A 342-nucleotide genomic window follows, 5' to 3' on the forward strand; every position below is an offset into this window, starting at 1 on the left:
GCATTTGTGTAAATCTTGAGCGATCAGCAATGGACTCAAGCAGACCTTAAACACTGTATCGTTGGCGAATGAGTGGCTAACTATTGCATTTCTGCGTGAGTATCACATCCAATGCTTTATAAATCCTGCTTTATTATTGTTTCAATAGTCGAAAAGATGGCAGCCGTAACATTGTTGAAGATGTCAGGATTTGAGGCTGCAGCTTTTGAGATTGCTGTAAGAAAGTATTTGAATAAATCTCTATTTGATCAACGTATATCTACTCGCTAAATGTTCGTGCTGCTAAAAAAGGTGTTCAGATCAAGGAGCTGATGTAGCGACTTCCGCTCCAAGTTTGATCAC

Source organism: Plasmopara halstedii (genome assembly GCF_900000015.1).
Source record: "Plasmopara halstedii genome assembly, contig: Scaffold_658, whole genome shotgun sequence".
Classification (NCBI taxonomy): domain Eukaryota; phylum Oomycota; class Peronosporomycetes; order Peronosporales; family Peronosporaceae; genus Plasmopara; species Plasmopara halstedii.